Source organism: Camelus bactrianus, chromosome 11, assembly GCF_048773025.1.
Source record: "Camelus bactrianus isolate YW-2024 breed Bactrian camel chromosome 11, ASM4877302v1, whole genome shotgun sequence".
In the NCBI taxonomy this organism is placed as follows: Eukaryota; Metazoa; Chordata; class Mammalia; order Artiodactyla; family Camelidae; genus Camelus; species Camelus bactrianus.
This window is the reverse complement of record NC_133549.1, coordinates 48727484-48737239: the sequence shown is the minus strand read 5'-3', so window position 1 is coordinate 48737239 and position 9756 is coordinate 48727484. Positions and strand designations below refer to the sequence as shown.

The window sequence follows — 9756 nt, the reverse complement described above, 5'->3', positions numbered from 1 at the left end:
TCTTTGCTGGGGGGTTCCCTTCCGAAACCCTCAAGCCTTCACAAAGCCTTGGGCCATCTAACAGCCAATCATGGGGGGATTAAGGGAAATGACTGTGCCCACCTGGGGAAAATCGCCAAGAAGCAGCCAGCTGCAGGGTGAAGAAAGCTGGGAGCAAGTTAGGGATGGGGCTGGGGACAAGTTATCAGGAAATGAACCGACAGAGGACAGAGGGGCAGCTAGATATCTGGCTGGGGCAGCTAGATATCTGGCTGAGGCGGCAACAAGAACCAGGATCAATTTCTGTGTTGTCAGCATTTCCCAGGGAGTCCCAGAAATACTTATTGAGGGAAATATGGGAAACAGCAGAATTTCTTTGGGCAGTCAAACTTGGTTACTAAGTGTGGGGCCTTTCAAAGTCCAGTGACCCCCATTCCTGGGCTCTCAGATGTCTGCCTGCGGTCCCTCAAAAGATAAAGTACATTCTTTGCAGGGCTCGTTTGCCCTAACAAACTAACAGCCCGACGTAATGCTTTACCTCACAGTAGCCCAGGCTGGTTTGTTTCAGCCTCTTATCAGAGTCATAAACCCACGGCCCCTTCAGGGACCCTGAACTTCGTGCCTCACCTACAACTAATCCCAGAATTGTTCACACACAGAGCCCCCAACTCATTGTGTTCATCAGCCCCTTCCCCGTAAAAGGCCCCAACAATCAACCCCCGGGGCTCACACAGGCACCTGTCTGTGTGGCCTGTTGCTGCCGATAGCAGCGTATCTATTAAACTCTCCTGTGTCTTCGGTAAATTCTTTTATTGCCTGCAACATCCGCCTGCCTTGTTTCCCAACATTTCTGTAACAAGTGTGTAACTTTTTGTAAACTCTAGTTTTTTTTTTTGCTTAATTTGAGGTACCCGTTTACTCATTAAACTAAGTTTTTCAAATAGGCCATCTCCTGTCTAGGCCTCACCTAACAGATTCAGTTTTCAGAGTCTAGTAAATCCTACCAAGACAGGAAGATTCTTTATCTTAAACAGACACACAAAAATTAAAATCCTGTTTATTTGGGTGTTTACCTCAACTCTATTCTTGACAGACTGGGGACTTTGAGATCAATCTTGGCTGCAATCTTCGCTGGTCAGCAGGGAGAGGCTGCCAGTGATGGACAGCTCCGGCATTTTCTCACGGGTATGGTCTGTGGGGAAGGACTTTATTCTTCCAGGCACTGCTAAATAGAAATGATTAAAGAATTGTAGTTCCTGTGGGCTGTCAACTGGAATAAAATGCACAACCCAAAAGCTGAGAGTTTTTTATTTGGTGGACATTCTGAGGACTTGAGCCTGGGAGGAAGCTTCTCAGTTCGTTCTAAGAGACTGTTTCACCCAGGCAAAGGAGAAGCCACAAAGACCTGCAACAAAGACCAGGTAGTCAGAAAATCAAAAGATTTTTGTCCCATCATGCTTGTAAATGGAAAGGGCCCACAGCTCACTTGAACCTTAATGCTTAATCCCTTCAACTGAAGACTGTGCTCTCCCAGGAAGGGACTCTAAGATTAAAATGGAAAATCACTACTTCTGATTTAAAAAAATAATAATAAAGACTTTATATTGTAAGATGGGTAGCTAATATTTTAGCTGCCCAGTACCCCTTCTTTCCTCGATGTAATATTTTGGTTTGGGGGTAGTGACCCCTGATTATAGTGCAGGTGCCAATCAGTGTCCTGCTCCTGGTCACTGTGATTCGTTCATCCCCTCAATAATTATTTATTGAGCATCTATTTGTGCCATGCACTATTCTAGCATCTTGGAATTCAGCAGTGAGCGAAAGTGAAAATGTTCCTGCTTTCTTGGAGCTTAGATCCTAGTGGGAAGAGTTGGCAAAGTTGGACCAGTTGGAGTTATTTTCCAGGATTTTACATGCATACAGCAAAAGAAATACTTCTTTCCCCCTTGACTGAAAGCTATAATGATGCTGTTCCAGAGATACCAGCAGCCGTGTCCTCTGTCATGTGAGAGCACTAGAAGAATGAGGTCAAGACATACTGTAGAAGCTGAGAAAAAAGCTAAAGGGGGACAGAGAGCCACAGTCCTTAAGCCGTTTTGCATCCCCAGAACCATCCCTCTGTTTCCCAGTTACAAGAGATAGTGTAGTGTCCCCTGCCTTTTTGTTCTTAACCTATTTGTCTAACCCAGACTCTGGTCCCAGACTGGTAAGTGCCTTATTTTCTTTTCTTCTGTCTTAGAAGGTGGGATGCAGGAAAGCTCGGAGCAGGAGAGAATAGGGAAGACGCTGAGCTAAGGTTTATGTTTTTACCTTTTGGTGCCCTTACAGTACTTTAATTATTTCATTTACTCATACATATCATTCATTCAACAAATATTTGTTGCACAACTACTATGCACCAGAGTCTTTTCAGTGCTAAGGACACAGCAGTAAACAGAACACATAAAAATCCCTATCTTTAGGATGGGGGGATGGGGAGGGTGTAGCTCAGTGGTAGAGCTCACGCCTAGCATGCACAAGGTCCTGCGTTCAATCCCCAGTGCCTCCATTACAATAAATAAACCTAATTACCCCTCTCCCCCCAAAAAAAACAACAAAAAAGAAAAAAAATTTTTTTTAAATCCCTGCCCTTACGGAGCTTAATTTCTAGTGGAGTCAGCTAGACAGTAATCAAACAAATAGAGCAGTTGGCAGTAAGAAAAGACAAGCAGGAAAGGAGACTAGGGAGTGCTGAGAAAGGGAGGGAAGGGGCGGTTGTTTTATGAAGAACAGCCTGGGAAGGGCTTGCTTCTGAAGGGGAGGTGCAAGCAGAGACCTGAAGGGGAGATGAGAGGAAACCACCGAGAGCTGTGGGAGTGTGACTGGGAAAGAGAGAGGGATGGCTCGGGAATGCCGTGGTGCTTAATAGGTAAGTTGGCTCCGGGAAGAGTCTTTGACTCTAACATAATTCATTTTTTTTTGGCAGGGGGGAGGTTAAACCAGGTTGATTGATTGATTTAATGGAGGTACTGGGGACTGAACCCAGGGCCTCATGCATGCTGAGCATGTGCTCTACCACTGAGCTATACCTTCCCCCTCATTTTAAATAAGAAGGATAGCAAAGAAAAAAGGAAAAAGATATTAAGGGCTATTGTAGATTGGGTTTACATTGAAAGCTGCTTTTTTCACTCACCTTTGGAGGCATGGTTTTAGGAATGTTATTGAAAGTCCTGTTCTTTTGAAAAAGAGAGAGAGAAAATGTTACAATTAAGAGTAGGATATCATAATGATCCTTCTGGATACTTAATAAGGGACCCTCATCTAAGTCTCCACTGGTGTCTAATCTACACATATCTCTAATACTGAGACCCGGGGTGAATTGAAACGAGGCTCCTTTCTCTATTAAGGAAAAATGACTATTAGCTGAGACATCAAACTCCCCCCTCAAAAGAAGTGATGAGCATGCCAGAATTGCTGCCCTTCTAAATCACAGACCCTCCCCTTTGCCCCATCACACGTCTATGAAACAAATCTGAGGTCAAATTAAAGTGGTCAGAGAGCCATCAAGAGACCACCTGGATTTAAAACCCTTAGAACCAACCTGTCCAGTGATATGTCACTGTCTTATGGGCCTGGAGACCCGACAGAGGCCAGCCTGTGAGATTAGTCAGAGACTCACAAACGCCTTGTGAAACTTGACCCCTGTCTTCCTTTTCAGAACACCCTTTACTCATATGCATCCAATACCCTCTTATTCAATCACCTCCTGCTTAGCCTGCATTTCCTCACTTGTAACACATAAAGGTTGGATCAGATTTTCATTAAGGACCTTTCAGCCTGAAGGGACAAATGATCACCCCGTAAGGAAAACAACACTCCATACATGGTACTTACTAGAGACTGACTGTGCTCAACGTTGATACTGAGTCTCTAAGCAATATTTTTAGACAGTTTTCTACTTAATTTGAAAGTTTTACGTGTTTAGAAGAAAGCAGTCCTGCTTCCTTAAAAAAATCTTCTAGTTAGAAGAAAAGAGGAACCATTTTTCAGCAATATTGGGAAATTCTGAAGTAAGGTTAGACATTCTGTGGTAAGCGATGAGACACCACTCCCTTCTGTGATGCACTTGTGGATAAAATACCAGGAAACCCAAAGGCAAGGAAAAAAAGAGCCCCAACCACAGAGGAAAGTGATCAACTTCCACTTCCCAAGACATCACCGCCGGGGACTGACCCTGAGTGGAAATCCGTGAGCTCTGAGCACATCGCTGTTCCACTTACATCTGCTTACGTCAGTTATTGTTTCCAAGCAGATGGTCATGTTCAAGAGCCCAGTTCTGTTATTTTTTTTTTAAATAAAGAAATAACATTTTACATAAAAAGCACAAGGCAGCAGATTACACCCTTGCCCCTCTCAAATATTTCCATCCCCTTTAAGCCTAACTGGCAGACCTGGGTCCCTCAACAGATACACAGACTCCCTGGGAGGGGTCTGGTCCTGGGAGTCAAGTCTTCACTCAGAAGCTTACACCTCTAACCTGCATGAAAATTCCCCAGGGGGTGACACAGAATTGGAGATTCGCAAATCCACACAGACCCACCGACTCAGAATTACTGAGGGCAGGGACCAGGTACTCACTGCAGTAAGCAGGATAGATCATACTTACACACCTAGAACTGAGCATAACAGCAGAATCGTATCACAGGAACCCCCCGAACAGAAGGCCAAGACATCTGGTTCCAGCCCAGATGTCACTGTTAGCTGTGTGGCCTTAGGGAAATCACTTTTTTAAAGGAGCATCTCTCTAGTTCAGTTTTCCAAAGAATCAATTTGAGTATCTTTATGGTTACTCATACTTTTGTTGTATTTGACATTTAAAGATCAAACCTTAATAGGGCGATGACTCTCCGGGGGAAACACTACATTCACTGCACAGTGCTGGGCGTTTAGAGCTGCTGGGAGGGAGTGGGAAACTGCTTACCCCTGAGTCATATCACACTTGGCACAACCAGACAGGAACTGAACCAGCTGTCAGGCCCACACCCTCACTGCATCCTTGGCCGGCTGAAAGTTCTAGAATCAGTCCAGTACCCGTGTGGGCAGCAGAGTTACCCATGACATGGGGCAATTAAAGTCACTTCTCTAGGATATCTTTGGGTTCTTTTTCTTTTTTTTTTGCTCATTCTTGCATTTTTTTGTCGTTGTTGTTATTTACTTATTTTTAATGGGGGTACTGGGGACTGAACCCAGGACCCTGTGCATGCTCAGCACTCTCTACTAGATATACCCATTCTTGCATGTCTTAAATGCCCAGTATGTGAAAGAACCTAGAGAGTTACTAGGGATGCCAAGTCAAGTAAGACCCAGTTCTTTCCTTCAAGAATCTACAGGTCAGTGGGAAAGACAGACAAGCTCACAGGTGATGAGCACTCCATGCGACATTGCTATGGGACAAGTGAGGATGGAGGGCAGAAGGAAGGGGTGGCATCTAAGTCGCTGGGGGAGGGGACGCTAAGCAGAAAAAATCAGGCTTCCTCTGAGTTGTGAAGGTATAGGGTAGATAGCCAGGTGCACAAGGTGGGTAAGAACGTAAGGTATATGGAACTGTGTATATATGAAGGTCAAAGGCAGCAAATACCAGGGTGCCTTAAGGTGAGTGCAAATGATGTAGTTTGTCTGGACAAAGGGTACCTGCGTGAGAAATGAAGCTCTAGAGGAAATAAGCGCCAACATCTGGAAAGTCTTCTGAGTTAAACTAGTGACAATTATAAGGAGACAGTGAAACAGTCTAAACAAGGTGTACCATGACGAGAATTGCATTTTGTAACAATCTCTCTCGGAGAGCACTAGGAATGGTGGGGTGGGGGGGCCAAAATGAAGGCAGAGAGACACGTTAGAAAGTTGATGGATGGATGATTTGAGAACTGCTCAAGCTTGAACAAGGACAATGACAGTGGGCTCCAGAGAGAGGAATGGAGACAGATCATGGAAAACGTGGGGCACACAGGGCTTGTGACAGGTTGGATATAGGAGCTGAAAAAGAGAACCATCCATTACTTTTTTTAAAAAAGGGAAGGAAAGAAAAAATGTCAATAAAATTTAATGAGAATAAGAAACTTTTGGTCCAGACAAGCCAAATCAACAGTCTAATGAATCTCTGGGTGCTGTCTTCTGTTGCCTCTCTGAATCCCACTAATGGACAATTCCTAAATTAATGTTTCAGGAAGCTAACCTCCTCTTGGACATGGACCAGCAAGGCAAAACCTGGAAGGGGCTAGAAAAATAGATTACGGGAGCCCTCAGATCTTAATACAAGTGAAGGAAAAGCTATCAAACATGTCACTTTGTTTGGGTTTCTTGGGGAAATGCTATTTGTCACATCACTGCATTCCAGTGTGTCAGCCACCTCCATCCACTGTCAACTCACAGCAGGATGAAAAAAGGGAGACAAGAAATGGGAGGAATATTCCAGAGAACATTATACCATTGGGAAGCAAGGAGACAAGATTAACTTGATTAATAATAGCAGAAATATAGCTCATAGTGAAAAAAAAAAGTGACAATGAATATATGTATGTTCATGCATAACTGAAAAATCGTGCTCTACACTGGAATTTGACACAACATTGTAAAATGACTGTAACTCAATAAAAAGTGTAAAAAACAAATAACAGAAATAAATACACAAGAGATAAAAGGAAATCTCCCAAAGCATGACTCCCTCTCACTTTTATAAACTCTCCACTCACTGCAGTCACCAAATACTGTCTGGTACGAGTTTTTGATGTGTTTGTTTTATTCCAAAGTAAGGCTCAAGAATTAAGCACATAGAGGCTATAACATGGTAATCCCAGGAAGTTCATAAAATGAGTGTGTCGGGGAATTGAGTCACAGAACACGTCAAGGGCAGGAGGCCCAGGCGGCTCCATTTTGTGTGGATTCTCCTCCCACAGCAGCAAGAGTCCTGCCAAATCACTAGACTGGTGTAGGGACAGGACACTCCCCTGAGAACCAGGATATTTGGAGTTCTTTCTCAGCTGTGTCATGAAATCTCTCTAAACCTTGGTTTCCTCCTTTGTAAAAGGACAGATTCATAATCCTTGCCTCCTTAACTTCAAGGGGCTCTTGAGAGGAACAGGTTAAGAGAAGGTAAATAAAAACCTCTTTGCAAATTATAAAATGCTGCAGAACATCAGCCTGTTTAATTATTACTCCTCTTACGATTGTCAGCAGACGAGGTGTATGGCTAGCTCCACTGGCCGAGTGTGCATAGTCTGGACCAAATCTGTCTTCATTCCTAAATATCAATCCCCAAACCCTCACCTCCTTCTTAATGAATGACCATTGTCTCTCATTTTCATATGAGGAGGATACTATTTGTGAGCACCAGTGAGAGCTCAGAACAGTAACAAATTTGTTCTATTGCTCACTGTACTTTGTTGACCTCAGATGGACGTTACTGAATATGTTCCAACTTCATTTCCACGTGCAGAGCAAGCAGAGCAATAAACACGCTGGGCCTCGCTACTGTCAACCTGGCACTTGTTACAATTCACAGTCTACCTGAACAAAATCCTAGGAAGAAGCTTGGTTTACCCATAAGGACTAATGTGCTGGCTTCTGTTTTCTCCTAGCTTGTGATACTTCTCAATACATCAGTAAGTCATCTGATTACTCACATGAGATTTCTTGTGGATAAAATGGGATTAATAAATTATAACAGAAATCACTCAGTAAGTAAACTCCTTAAGAATCCCAAATTACTCTTGGGGCTCAGTTTTTCTTAATGCTCCAAAATGATGCACCAGTATAATGGTGATGCTAATGACCTCTGCTATGTAATCCCAGCCTCCAGAGACTATGCTGAGAAAGGAATGGATTATAATCAGAATTACCTGCCGCTACAGGTTAGCCATACTTGTATAGTAACATCTAGTTCTAAAATAATCCCTCCTTTCTTGGTATTTTTACACAAAAGATAGAGTAGCAGTGAGATGGCCAGATAAACCAAAATCAAAATAAATGAATTATTCATGTATCTAAAATAATAGCAGCAAATCAGGACATGCAAACGATTGGTGTGTCTGAACAAAACCGCACATTTTAGTGATGAAGAATCTACTTAATTACCAAATGTTTGACCTGTACAATATACTAAACATCAGATTGATGGCTGGACACCCCCTCCTTTTGGTCAAAATGTATTGGACTCCTACAGACCCCAGGCAAATGCAGACAGGGAAGGAGTGGTGTGTAACAAGCATAACCATAATGTAATATGCATTAATAAAGTCATTTTAGAATCACAGAGTATAGAATGCCCAGGGAGAGACTTCTGATCAGTGATATGACTAATTAGATTGTTACAGAAACTGCTCCTGGAACAGCCCTAAAACTTAAAACTCTGGATTAAAATCTTTTAAAACTCTTTTAAATTTATAGCTGGCCTTGTGGGGAAAGAAGAAATACTTAAGGGTCAAAAGCAGGCACCAATCTACCATTAATCCTGGGAGTTCTGGAGCCGGGATTTAACAGGCCAAAGACTGGAAACCAACCTATAAGAACAAGGTGAAAGGTCAATCAGAGACGCTACTGAAACCTGGAGCCCCTCCCCCACCACGGATTCCCACCCTCGAAGGAGATGGACAGGAATGCTGGACTCTCTTGGCCTTGGCTGTGGAAGTTGCTAGGGAAAAGGCCCCTTAGAATTCCTAAATATATGCTCAGAATCAGGCAAATTTGAGGCCAAAACTCAAATGGTCTGAGTGGCCCAGGAAAACCAAAACTAAAATTTTAGTTTCAGGTGGTTCAGGTTTTTTATGCTCCCAGGAACATGGCAGCAGCAAAAGAAAATCCTTTCTGTATTAAAATATCTTAAGTGCAAGACTCACAGAATTCAAGATAAAGTTCCTAGGAGACTGAGCACACAATGAAAAATCCCTAAACTGGTGAGGTGTAAGAAGACACTAGAGTAAAAAAAGCAACACCTGAAAAAAATCCGAAAACGAAACTGTAGAATCAAATCCACAAAACTTCAAGTATTGGAATTATCAGATACAGAATACAAAATAAGAATGTTTTATATATTTAAAGAAATAAAAGAAGCTTCTTAAGTATAGGACAAGAACAAGTAAATATCAAAATTGACCAGGATGAAACGAAATAGAACTAAATAAAACTTCCACTTTTAATAATTACAGGCTAAGGAATACAGACAAACCTTTCCACTGGGGACAATTAAAGGGTGAAATATAAAACATATCGTTCAGGGGCAGTGAAGAGCTCACAGGATGGTGAAGAAAGTGATGCCAAGGTCCTGGGATAGTCGGTGGTCTAAGGGTGTCAGAGGCTGCTGTTCTGCTGTGGGTGTTTGCCTATTCCAGGAGGAAACTGAGCAGTAGAAGCAAAATGATCTAACAGAGCTAAATGGAAACCCAGTGCACGCCAAAGGGGAAGACGGGTAAAAGCCTGAAGCTTTGTTTAGAGCCCTGAGGGGCTACACCGAAGGAGCAGGAGTTTCCTAGAAATCAATAGGCATTCAGAGAGATGGCAGCTCAGCTTTGAATCACATCAATCTTTGAAGCTCATCCTGAATTGCTAGGTCCCCAGACACCTAGCAGAAGCAAACTCAGATCTTTACTGGAGGCAGACATTATCATCTAAGATGATTTCCACAATTACTTCCACACAGAAATCAATAGCAAAAAGATAACAGAGAACCCTGAAGGGTTTGCAGTTTCAGAAATGCCATTTTTAAGTAACCTTTGAGTCAAAGAAAAAAATTCAAATGGAAATTAG

The 9756-nt window shown here is 42.7% G+C and overlaps 1 long non-coding RNA gene across 1 annotated transcript; it reads right to left on the bottom strand.

Moving 5' to 3' along the window:
- Positions 1-1040: 1040 nt before the first annotated feature.
- LOC123613138 (uncharacterized) lies at positions 1041-8663 on the bottom strand. Its single transcript, XR_012510417.1, has 3 exons — positions 8457-8663; positions 3152-3193; positions 1041-1384 (listed from the first exon to the last, which is right to left on the bottom strand). It is a non-coding gene; the product is annotated as an uncharacterized LOC123613138 (long non-coding RNA).
- Between the last annotated feature and the right edge of the window lie 1093 nt (positions 8664-9756).